This window comes from Podarcis cretensis (assembly GCF_951804945.1).
Source record: "Podarcis cretensis genome assembly, chromosome: Z".
Classification (NCBI taxonomy): domain Eukaryota; kingdom Metazoa; phylum Chordata; class Lepidosauria; order Squamata; family Lacertidae; genus Podarcis; species Podarcis cretensis.
In genome coordinates, this window is record NC_137184.1 from 39415723 (window position 1) to 39428351 (window position 12629).

At 44.2% G+C, this 12629-nt stretch overlaps 1 long non-coding RNA gene across 1 annotated transcript in view; it reads left to right on the forward strand.

Moving 5' to 3' along the window:
• The first annotated feature begins 910 nt into the window (after positions 1 to 910).
• LOC307208346 overlaps positions 911 to 12629 on the forward strand; it is a 364268-nt gene continuing 352549 nt past the window's right edge. Inside the window, exon 1 of the long non-coding RNA XR_013835115.1 lies at positions 911 to 976. This is a non-coding gene — a long non-coding RNA (uncharacterized lncRNA). The remainder of the gene's footprint in view (positions 977 to 12629) is intronic.

Consider the following 12629-nt stretch of genomic DNA (forward strand, 5'->3'; position numbering starts at 1 on the left):
TCAAGAGGGCAGTTTCTGCACATGAGGGGCAGATGGGGCCCATCTAGAAGAAGGGAATCTCCAAACTCTCTGCTCCCTTGCAGGTTATCTTTGGGAGAGGAAAAAGCCAAGGAGTAAACCCATCAGAAATTCAAAGTGGAGTCCCTAAGGTGGTTGGCTAGCACCTTGTATGCCTCCTTCCAGCAACTCCTGCAGCCAAGCTGGTGCCAAACATATTGCTCTGCTTTCCTTTGGACCACAGCAGTGAGTCCAATAGAGTGGTTTTGTCATCTGGGCAGCTCAGGACCTCCATGCATACTGCCCAGCTTGCGCCCCAGGGAGGTCACTGCTAACACAATGGTTTGTGCTGCTAACACAATGGTTTGACCCCTGGAGGCTCACTCCATTGTCTCTCAAAACAGATGAATGCCAACAACATTTCATTTCTCCAAGAAGTTCCAAAATCCCACCTGCCTACTCCACAGTAACTGGAAGCAGGGTTTTTACTGTGGCTGTTCCTGTAACTGCAGAACAACATTCCTGTTGAGGTAAAACAGGCCCTTACTATTTGCACTTTCCAGAAACAATTGAAGGCATTTCTGTTCTGATAAGCCAGGCTTCCTCAAATTCAGCCCTCCAGAAGTTTTGAGACTACAATTCCCATCATCCCTGACCACTGGTCCTGCTAGCTAGGGGTCATTGGAGTTGTAGGCCAAAAATATCTGGAGGGCCGAGGTTGAGGAAGCTTGTGATAAGCTTTCCCAACTGGATGAGTAGGCCTCTGCAATGAGTGTCTACTTTATATGGTTTTAAAATGTCTGTGATGTTTTCTTATATTGTTTTAAACTGTTTAAATTTACCGTATTTTTTGCTCTATAGGACTCACTTTTTCCCTCCTAAAAAGTAAGGGGAAAATGTGTGTGCATCTTATGGAGCGAATGCAGGCTGCACAGCTATCCCACAAGCCAGAAAAGTAAGAGGGATTGCTGCTTTCACTGTGCAGCGATCCCTCTTGCTCTTCTGGCTTCTGAGATTCAGAATATTTTTTTCTTGTTTTCCTCCTCCAAAAACTAGGTGCGTCTTGTAGTCTGGTGCGTCTTATAGAGCGAAAAATGCGGTAATTAATGTTCCCAGACTAGTTTAACAATCAATCCCTGTCGTCTGACAACTTTGGGGATTGCAACTCTCGTTAGGGTTCTCCTACCTCTCAGCACCTTAAAAAAACACACAACAGTCCCCATGATTCTTTGAGGGAAGCCATGACTGCTGTATGTGTTGAATTTGCAGTGTCCCAAGATTGATTGCGTTCTTCTGGGCCCATAACCAAAAATGTTGAATTTGCAGTGTCCCAAGCACAGCGGAATGATGAGGAGTACGTGCCACATACTCTATATTACTTTATTTACACTTCAAAGCTGGTAGATTACAGAAAAACATCTTGCCTCTGCCGGAGCAGAGAAAGCATTCTCTCTCCTCTGAAGCACGGAGAGAAACACTCTGTGAGAACAGTGAAAAACAGGAAACCAGTGTACGTCACATCCAGTCTCCCTTTCCCGTGGGAAAACCCAACAGCACAGACTGTGGAATGTAAACACCTGTCTCGTGACAAGCACTTCGCTGCACAGTGAAGAGAGCAGAAACCAACAGTATGAAACTGTTTTGAATATATAGTGAAGATGGGGCTTTAGTTAAAAATATATTTTTTAAGTCATTAAGTTAAATTTCCATTCTGGTCATCAGTTGTCATGGCTAACAACCTCCTCACTTGGCATTTGTCTAACCTTTCATTTTAGACACAGCTGGTTGCTATCACTATCGGCTGGCGTAGGCTTCGTTATGCATTGTGTGGAAGAGTACTTGCTTTTGTCTGTTCTGAACTGTACCCCAATCAATTTGGATAACCCATAATCAATGGCTCTGTCCTACATCCACTGTTAGAGGTAGCATGCTTCTGAATGCTCGTTACTGGGAATCAGAAGTGGAAGAAGTGCTGTTGCATTTAAGTTGCACTTGCAGGCTTCACACAGGCATGTGGAGAGCCACTGTGGGAACGAGATGAACCTTTGGCCTGATCCAGCAGGGCTCTTTTATGTTTTTATGTAGTAAATTTTGTTGTTATGAAAGAGGGAGAAAATTCTGTCACTGTAACCACCTTTTATACCACAACCATGCATAATTTTATCTCTCATGTCTTTTCTCAGTTGATTTCCCCTACCCCCAGAAATTCTTCTTTCTAAACTCAATCATCTTCCTTGCTTGGGGCTTTTGATACCCACTTTATGTGAACATAAGGGAGCATAATGTGAACATAATTAAATTTCTCATGCTATTGTATACTATTCCAATTGAAGAAGAAATGCCAGCTCCCCCACCCCACCCTCTCTCTCTGATGTGAGGCCATGGACCATCAAAGCTAGACAAGGAGATGTGCACTGTGGAGAATTTCCCCATAAACCCAGACACAGCCATCTTCTTGAAGAATAATTCAAAGCCTCCTGATACAGTTAAAGTTTTGTGAACGAGTTGTGGTGGCAGGTTTTTAGTGGTGCTATAAAAGCGCTTTTGTAAATCAATTTTAAGGAGAAGAGAAGAATGGACTCCCATCTATCCCTCCTCAACTACCTTAGTAATTGATTTTTTAAAAAAGTTCTTTTTCTATGTACCAGAGAAAAATGTGGGGGGGGGGATGAAGGTAAGCTTCTGACATATTCCCCAGGGATGTATCATAGTACTAAATCCAGTATCTGATCCAATATGCTTAGATCTACAAATGCCATGACTTCAAATGCAAATTCATTTGCCGAGTCACTTCACTTTAAGTTACAGTTATCATGGGGAAGTGCAGAACTGCATCTGACCAAATTCTTCCCTCTTTATGCTTGCTCTTTTTCCTCTGCTGTTGCTCTTAGACAGTGAGCATCTTGGGGGCAAGGACCTAATTTTGCATCTGAAACTTTGGAAGGCACCCATGTGCTTTGACAGTGAAACATGAATGCATAACAACAAAAGCTCCTTTGTGAACTTTTTTCTTCTCTACTTTGCAAATGTACTCCTAACCATTTGTCTTAACAGAAAGGTTGGGGAATGTTTTGCAGCCTTCTGAGGCCACATGACAATGGTGAGTAGGCCAGAGGCAAAAGTCGGCTAAGCAGTAGATGTGATTCATATCTCTCTTCAATTGGCTACAGTCCAGATGTGGAAGAGTCAGAGGTTTTGCCTGGCATAAAAACTTCATCAGTGTTGGTACTGCTAGCACCCACTGCATTCCAGACAGTGCCCTCCAGATGTGGTTAGATCACAGCTCCCATCACTCTAGGCCACTGGCCAAGCAAGCTGAGGCTGATTGGAGTTGCATCTTGGCTACTCCTGTCCAATTCATACTGGAATTTGTGAATTTCATTTTCATGAGCATCACTATCCAAACATAGACACAACATGGTCTTCCTGGTGGTGGCTTCCTGGAGCTGCCCTCCAAGCTGCCTCTAGACCCATTTCATCAACAGGCCAAGATGGACTGCTTTGCATAGGCTTTCTGGCATGGAGGATGCATCCAGAATATCACTTCTTCTGCCTTATTGACACTGGCTTTGCTTGCTGTTTGATGTGGTCCAATTGATGGTTTAGTATTATTATGCCCTATGTGGCTTCATTGTTCTTTTAAGTTTCATGTAACTTGCCTTGTGACGGCATGGTAAAGGGTAGACCATGAATCCATATGGGTTGCAGCCAGTGGATTAGTCCTACTTAAAGAGGTTATGAGAGCAGCTTGGGATCGAACAGATCACAGTTCGGCTCAGCCCCAGCCTTGGAATGCCCCATTTAAGGGCCTTCCTCTTGGTTTTGCCAGTGGGAGTACCATTAGTGGACAGAAGGGGGAATTCTGCACCAGTGTCACTCCATCGGTGGCAGGAGGCCAGCTGAGCTGGTGGAAGGAAATGAAGGGATGCCTTCACTTAATCTACCCTATCCCCTCACAGCCTGATGTAAAAGGTGTGGCTGGATACCTGTCTAACTGAGGTCCATTAATTTCAATAGGTCTGCTCTGAGTAGGGTTGGCAACATGCCATTCAACAGAACTTGCCCACTGCTCTTTGATGGCTCAGATTACAATGCCAACAAAGTTTCCCACAAATGCAAGTCTGCCCTGGAAAATAAAAGCCTTGCCTATTCTCTGTCTACTACATAACACATTCAGAGTGGATTGCCTAAGATAACATGTAAGTTGCGGGCATGAAATTTTACAAGCCCCTCGTTCTTTTCTTTTTGAGAATATGCTGCATGTTCTCCAACACTGATCTGCTTAAAAAGGATTTTGCATTTTAGTGCTTCTTTTATCTACACGTCCCAGGAAGCGGCTGTAAAGCTGTTTATAAATGTGTTTAAGTTTATAGCACAAAAGTATAACTTATAGGAAGATTGCTTCCCTCCCTCCCCCCCCCCTTTTCCTTAAGAGCCTATTTATTCTCAAGTGGGAGGTGGAAGAATCAGCTTAGATATTTCTGAACTAAAAAATAAATAAATATCCAAGCACAAATAGCATTCCAGTTATCTTATGTGAAACAGAATTTTTAAAGGGAAGGTTTTTTAGAAATGTTCAAGTGCTGTCAGCTGACAGGGGATTTATATACATCAAATCAGGAATGGAGTGCAGAGATGGTTTTGTAATGCAGTCCGGTCATTTATGGTAGTCCCAAGGCTGGCTGCAGTACAGCATCTGCAGAAGGTCCCAGATTCGACCCCTGGCATATTTAGGTTGGGCTGGGAGAGACTGCAAGTAAGAGAGACATGAAAACATGAATGGTATTGAGGAAGTGGATACAGAAGTGTTTTCTTCCCCATAATGCTGCAAGTAGAGAACATCCAATGAAGTTGAAATTTAGAAGGTTCAGGACAGATTCTTTAAAAAGTAGCTTTCATACAGCTTATAGACAAACTATGGAATTCAATCCCACATGATGTAGTGATGGCCACCAACATGGATGAGTTTAAAAGACTGATGTGTGAAGGATAAGGCTATCAGTGGCTGCTAGTCATGATGGCTATGTTCTACCTCCACGGTCAAGACAGTTGTAGGAATTCCAAGTCTGGAGAGAGCTGTTCAAAATCCATATTGGCAAGCAACTGCTTAGCCATTGTCCCCAAAAAGGCTTTGAACTCTGTGGTTCCTCATGCTAGAAAGGAGTTTAGGATACTCTTGCTTCCAAATTAAATGTCATAGTACATTATTCCCTTCCATGAAATCCCTGATCATACATTTACTCTATATAAAATAGTGAGACTGATATGGACTTAATAACATAAGGAGAACCCTGCTGGATTAGGTGAAAAGTCAGTCTAGTCCATCAACCCATATCCTGCAGTGGCTAACCAGGTGCCTTCAGGAAGTACACAAGCAGGATATGAAGAGAGCACCCACCCCTGCTTTGCTTCCCAGCAAAGTGGTATGAAATGGCCCAGTCTCGTACTTTGGAGGCTGCATCCATCCATCATGGCTAGCAGCCATCTATGCATTTTTGTGGATATTACTTGGCTGGAGAAAGGCATTGTGACTTTCAAGGATGGATGTGCTTCAGTTTGCATATTGTTTAAGAAAGCTTTGTCTCTAACTTTGGGGAAGGACCATAGGTCAGTGCTATAGCATTTGCCTTGCATGCAGACGTTTCTAAGTTCAGTCCCTGGCACCTCTAGACAGGGCTGGGAAGGACTCCTTCCTGAAACCCTGGAAAGCTGCTGCTAAGTCAGTGTAGACAATATTAGGCTACATGGACCAAAGATCTTACTCAGTATAAGGCAGCTTCCTATGTTCCTAAATGCAAACCGAATCAATTTTCTCCCTCATCCAAATGTAGTTCTCTGCTCACCTCCATTGCCTTTCTCCTTTGACCTTTTGTCATTCCTGAGCTGCAGCTTCTGGAAGGCAAGCAAACAAAAAGAGGGGTGTGGAGGGAATAACCTGGGAACTGAATCAATCAACACCACTGGAAATAAGTCTCTGTATGGTTGGCTTCAAAAGTATAGACACAAATGCTGACGAGCAACAACAGTGTGAAATTTTTTCCAGCCCCTTTATCTAAGCATGAAGCGACTGTGCTTAAGGAGCATTACGATAAGGTGGAAATAAAATAGGCAGGGTGGTAAATAAAGACGAGAGACACAAATAAGAAGGCAATAAATATGCAAATGGCATTCTTTGAAGGCTGGTGGAAAATCTCCTTGTGCAGAGGTACCACACAGGGAAACTGGCTAGATGTTACACATTCCATTGATGACTTTCTCCCTGCCATTTCATCAAGCAATGGGGCTAAAGTCTACTGTATAGTAGTGATACACAAACACCTTGATACTTTGTTTACTGAGACCACCATACTGCCGAATAAATGCACAAAATGCTAAACTCCTTTGTTGGCTTGTTTCCTCTGGGAGGGGAGAGGGGAGAGAAAGCAACATTCAAAACAACCATACAGATTTCCCAGGAAAATTAACACATTTGGGGCTCTTGGAAAAACAATATTCCCATCCTGTGCCATTGTGATCAGAAAGGCATAATCAGCTCAGCTATGGCTATTTAAATGACAAAGAACTCACAGTGGCAATGAAGGCTTGGATTACGTTCCATTGGTCTCAGCTCTCTTCTTATTGGCAATGCCATCCACGAGATGAAATAAAAATGTTCCAGGTTTAATTCAATCAGGCTGCCCTTAAAAGAAATCAACTAGATCTTGGATGTTTTATGTATTTGAAATGACATACCTTTTGGCTGGCCATGCTCAAAAAGACATGCAGGTTATGGCACCTGAAGGCTGTACCAAGTCTACACCAGGGTTTGAGAAAATGATCCAATGCAAAGGGAGGAACAGGGCTCACATGTTTCCCATCCTAGGTTCCTTCAACTACAGCTCCCATCATCTCTGCCCATTGAAAGTCTAATAATATCTGGAAGGCCACAAATTTCCTACCACTAAACTGTTGACTGGGTATACGATACATTCAGTTTCCTCACTTCATATATATGGGATGTGGCTAATTTGTGGCCCTCCAGACATTGCAGAACGACAATTTGCCCCAGCCAGTGTGGTCAATGGCCAGCGGTAGTAAGAGTTGTAGTTTCTCAATATCTGGAGGGTCATAGGTTATCTCTGTCATATCTTCCAGCTACATCTGAAAGTAGTTCCCATAATTGCCAGGTGGACCAAAAATGAATTAATTTGAGGTTTTGAACTATTTCTATTTCATATTCATTTGCTCTTCCACTACTGCCACACAGCAGGAGATTCAGACTCTTAGCTTTCATTAAATTAACAAAAATAAAAGTCTATCAGACATGCATAAAGTTAGAAGGCAATGGAGGCAAAGTTCTAAGGTTTGTTCAGTGCAAACAGAGGTGTCACGATTGCTAAGGTCACTTACTAACTTATTCACTGCCACTAAGCAATCAGAAAGAAGGAATATGAGACAATTTTTGTATCTTCCCTGCTGAAGAGATTCACTCTCTTCCAACAGAAGCAGCTTGCAGTGAGAAGTGCAGATACAGGAGCAAAGTAAATGATGCCTTGTGCCCTTAACAGCTGCATAGCTGGCACAAATAAAACAGGGCAAGCCTTTTCTAGTATGGAAATGAAATTATAAAGCTTCACCTTTTCACATTTTGTCTGCCAGACATCTTATCAGGGTTTAGGCCCAGTTTTGGTACCAATGACCGCTCCCCACTTAAAACGGGGGGCGCCTTTTGCGTGGACACGTGCAGCCCTGGATCTGGAGTGGCCCCATCAGCATAGGCTTTGCCTTCCCTCAGGTGGGATACCTGGAGGTCCCCGCCTACCCCAGTGAGTTGTCCAATCCCACCTGGGGGAAGCGTTGCCAGGGAAACCAGGCCAGGTAAGGGGAGGGATTACCTGCCCACACAATAGAGGGTGGATCTTAATTGTTAATCCTCACTTGGCTCCAAAGCTTCTCCCACCCTACCCACCCTCAGTTAATGTCTTCTTTTGCAGGTTAACTTTTCTTCATAGGTTTTGCAGGTTAACCTGTCTCCACAGGTATGCGGGCGCTGCTACGATAAGGTCGCTGTTAAAGGGCCGGAAAGGAATTTCCCTGCATTGGCAGGTTTCGCCTTTCCCGTAGCAAAACGTCACAACTTTGGCGGTATCAGGCCTTGGGCGGAATCCTTTAGTCCATCTTCCTCTTTGCAGCGGCGATACCAGGGTTCCCCGTTAAAGGGGTTTTTGAAGGGAGGCTTTGGCCGTACGCCGAAAGGTCGTCATTGCTCTCCCCTGCGGCGGCGTAACGGGGGCGGCTATCTCTGCTTGAACATATGTTCTCCAGAGCCGGCCCATCCCCCCCCACACACACACTGGATAACCCTGATGCTCCCTAGGTCCCCAGCTGGGGACTAGGGAGGGAGAACGCCCAATGCCTGAGCCAAGGTCTACCCACATTTGAAATTTAATAAAGTTGTGGCCAATTTAACCCCATAGCACGTTGTCTAGAGTCGTTATTCCACATGACGGGGGGGACCACTCGGGATCTGAGGACTCCGCCTGTCCACGCAAAACTGCTTTGGTATGATGTATGTATGATGACCTCTATGAGGAGAGAGATGATGTGTTCCTCTTGGGGGTGTCTTGTCTGTATGAGGTACATGTGGGGGGCTCAGGAAAGGGCCTTTTCAGTGGTGGCTCCTTAAATATGAAATTCCCTCCCTACTGAGGTATGTTTATCATCATCTCTCCATAATTTTAGGTGGCTAGTTAAGACCCTAAAAAGTTACGCTTGGTTAGCAAGTGTTCTTCAGTGATTTAAATGATTGTGCTGTTTTATGTATTTTAAAAATCTATTAGCTGCTTGTAAATTCTCCTGTGGTTTGTACAAAGGGAGCATATACATTACATTAAAAATAAAAAATAAATGTAGACATGGTGATGGGTATTTAAAATTGCCTTCTCCTACCTGTGCAGTTCCATGATGCAGCTGGTAGTACTCTTAAATTGCACCACTAGGTCCTATCAGTTGAAGTGCTGGCATTCCAGACTGGTGTACACCTGCGCTGTGGAAGATTCACTACACATGAGGCCCATCCAGTACAGCAAAATTGGGCCTGCTTCTACATATTTAAGTGTACAAGCACTCTCATACAGAAACACATAAGAACATGCTGTACTACAATATTCAGGTTACTGAGGTCTAGTGATATATTGCACAGATTGGCCACAGTTGAAGCCTTAGGCCACGAGTGCTGTCTGCCAGCCTGGCACTGGGAATCTGAATTTTATAAATAGAAATCAGCTCTTTCTCAGCCTCCCTCCCCCTCCCTTTCCTTTCCCCCTAGAAATTAAAGCTGCTTCCAGTACATTGCATTTCTGTAGCCTCTGAGCTGCTAAAATTTAACCGCACAGCTCCAGCTGTACAAGAAGGAAATGGCTCTAGGGGACAATAGACATTGACTTGTCCGTGGCATTTGACATTCACAATCATGTTATTCTGCCAGATTCATGACAGTAGAACATAGCTTAATTGAAGGACTGTTCAGTGTCCGTTTTCAGTTCCAAGAGAAGAGCCATAGGATGGATACAGATGTATAATTGCGGGAAATTCACTGACTTCTATTGCAAGGCTGCATAATTAGGCCTGTGTTTGGTGTTTTATAATTACTTAAGCAGAGAAATGTAACCATTAAAATGTTGAGAGAGCAAGTCCCTTAAACGATGTTTATATTGACCTATCTTTGCAATTTCCCTCCCATATACTTGACTCAGGACCCATCTGCTCTATACATTTAAAGCAGTACTATACCAAGGGACGCGGATGGCGCTGTGGGTTAAACCACAGAGCGTAGGACTTGCCAATCAGAAGGTTGGCGGTTCGAATCCCTGTGAAGGGGTGAGCTCCCATTGCTCAGTCCTGCTCCTGCCAACCTAGCAATTCGAAAGCACGTCAAAGTGCAAGTGGATAAATAGATACCACTCCGGCAGGAAGGTAAATGGCGTTTCCATGTGCTGCTCTGGTTCACCAGAAGCGGCTTAGTCATGCTGGCCACATGACCCAGAAGCTGTACACTGGCTCCCTTGGCCAATAAAGCGAGATGAGCGCTGCAACCCCAAAGTCAGCCATGGCTGGACCTAATGGTCAGGGGTCCCTTTACCTTTACCAAGTTAAACAGTCATGGCTTCCCATCAAATACTCATTGGAACTGTAGTTTGTTAAGGGTGCTGAGTGTGGTTAGGAGATCCCTATACCACTTACAGAGCTACAGTTCCCAGAGAATTGTAGGGATTGATTGATTGATTGATTGATTGATTGATTGATTGATTCATTGTAGGCAGGGGTGGCCCAGGTGCTGCTCCCTGTCACCCCCACTCTCCCACCCTGGAGCCTCACTTACTGGGGTTGTGTGGTGTTGGCAGAGATCTTGCTGAAAGACACTGCTGCAACCACCGCCATGTGACCCCAGTGTACTTTCAACAGCAAGTCCTTTCCTTGACCTTGTGCCTTGTGTGTACTTTCAGGTGGGCCCGTGAACAGACACATAGCAAGCACAAACCTGCAGAGTATCTAATTGCACAGCCAAGCCTACACACAGTACATATTGCTAATGTACACATAAGGTCTCTTGCAGCTGAATGCACATACAGCTTGGGGAAAGGCTTCCTGCCATGTTCCCTGTACACAAATATATTGTAATGAGTTTACCCATATTTGCCATATGATCAGGATGTAAGTCATTGCCACTTAAACAGAAAAGAAGAACAACCCTGCAACGATGCACATTGTAGTCAGTGAATTATGAAGCGAACAAATTCATAAAGGGGTCAGTATGCAAAGGCAGATTGATAGAACTGGGTGAATTCAGCTTTCTGGATAAAGAGCATTATGCAGGAGACATGATCACAGCTCTAAAAATGTAAAAGGCTGCTATAAAGAAAATGGAAAACAATTGTTTTCTATTGCTATGGAGGACAACATTGGTGCTTACGTTAATAGCTCCCCCTTCCCTTCCTCCAGCAGACATTTTAACCTCCTTACTGCTCCTATATGAAACAATTACTAGACTGAAGTGAAATGTTTATTGGCGGCATTTAATTTCCATGCATTCCCAAGCATCGTTATGCTGTGTGACTTTTCAGGTGAGCTGAGATGAAACCTTATACCACTGTGATTGCTAATTAGATTGCTACAATTCTGAAGTGAGCATGCAAGTTTAAGCACCTGTGTTTGGGTTGCAGCTAAAAGTGGGTTTATATTATTATTATTAGTATCATGGAAATTCTAGGATGAATAAATAATGTCAGTGACATGGGGGTTTGCTTCTAGTGTTCTGTCTAGAGCTGGCAGCAGGTTTAAAGGGGAAATCATTTTCGATTAAAATGTTTTCTAAAAGAAATATTCTTTTGGAAAGGCACAGAAGAAATGTGAAATGCAACTAAATGCTGCAGCGTGAAATGCTCCTGTTTGGTGTTCCAGTCACTTAATTAAGGCCCCCCCCCTCTGTTTTCCATTCCTCCCCCCAAACTGCTAGCATTCTGAACCCACTGAACATGCATAGTCTTTACATTGGTCCATCTAGTTTGGCCCTACATAGATATGTCAAGGATTGAACAAGGGACCTTCCTTAGACAAAGCAGATGCCCTAGCCCTGAGCTATTTTGCCCCCTTAGTATGTTTCCCTAAATAATTTTTGACTGGTTCTCCAAACCTCAATCTCTTGTGCAGTGATTTTCAACCCAGTGTGCCATGGCACCTTAGGGTGCAATGAATGATGGTCATGGGTGCCGTAGCAACACTGGCCTCTGTCCCTCTTTCCTTCCCTCCCTCCTCTGATGCCCTCTCACATCTCTGCCTCCCAAAGACTTGCACAGCTTTTTATTGCAGCAGCCCTGGTTATAAGCTCTGCAGGCAAAGGGTGCCTCTGGCAGGCACCTCTCTTTGGGGTGGGTGAGGGGCAGCTCAGAGACCAGGGATGGCAAAAGCAGCAGCAGCTGCTGCCCAGAGGGCTCTCAAGGAGAGGAAAAGAGGCTGAGTGAGGGAACCTTCTACAAGGGAGGGTGTTTGAAAAAGTGTGAGAGGTTGCCAGCTCTGTTGACAAGGGGGGGCATGGCTGGGCTATTGAGCCCCACAGGGGTGCTGCAGAAAGAATGCAGTTAGTTAAGCGAGCCATGGACTCAAAAAGGTTGAAAGCTTCTGCTCTTGTGCATACATGGTGCAATTTTGGTTGCATGGTGGAAAGTCTGCATTGAAGAGACACAGTCCAATGATTAAAATGCACATATGTATTTCTGCATGTGAAGGGGCTGCCCTGTTCTCCCATGTGCTATGAAATGCTTTATAGCTTCTTTGGCCCAACCCATTATATTCCAGGGACTATCACAGCTTTCAGCATTTGTTTAGCTACTATGTCTATTAAGTATTGATAGACCCCTCCTCTTTTCATTTATCGAGCCTTCACTGTAGCATATGGTGGGTGGCCTATTTAGTCATGTTCTGTGTGGACTGGATTCTTTGTGGTGCTTAACTTGTGACCCTCCAGGTATTTCCAACAGCATCAATTTCCAGTGTGGTCGATAGTCAGGAATGATGGAAGTAGCAGTCCAACTAGAACTGGAGGTCCACAGGTTACATATCTCTGATAAAGCATAGAGATAAAGCTTTCCCTTTCC